This window comes from Anarrhichthys ocellatus, unplaced genomic scaffold, assembly GCF_004355925.1.
Source record: "Anarrhichthys ocellatus isolate YVR2014 unplaced genomic scaffold, GSC_Weel_1.0 scaffold78, whole genome shotgun sequence".
In the NCBI taxonomy this organism is placed as follows: Eukaryota; Metazoa; Chordata; class Actinopteri; order Perciformes; family Anarhichadidae; genus Anarrhichthys; species Anarrhichthys ocellatus.
In genome coordinates, this window is record NW_022280108.1 from 2,135,415 (window position 1) to 2,135,640 (window position 226).

General features: G+C 51.3%; 1 protein-coding gene across 6 annotated transcripts in view; it reads right to left on the minus strand.

The window, feature by feature from the left end:
- clip2 (CAP-GLY domain containing linker protein 2) overlaps positions 1 to 226 on the minus strand; it is a 34,978-nt gene that overhangs the window by 14,965 nt on the left and 19,787 nt on the right. The window lies entirely within an intron of this gene.

Consider the following 226-nt stretch of genomic DNA (forward strand, 5'->3'; position numbering starts at 1 on the left):
AGGAGTAGGAGGGGGTGGAGGCGGGGGGGGGGGGGGGGGGGGGGGGGGGGTTCTAGATGAATCCCCTGGATTATCAAAAGGGTTCTCTGTCGGACCCCCTGAGTGGGTTCTATATGAAACATTAGACAGGTTGAGGAAGGGATTCCAATGTAAATAATGCAAGGGAACAAAGGTATTCCAAAGGGAACAAAGGTATTCCAAAGGGAACAAAGGTATTCTAAAGGGA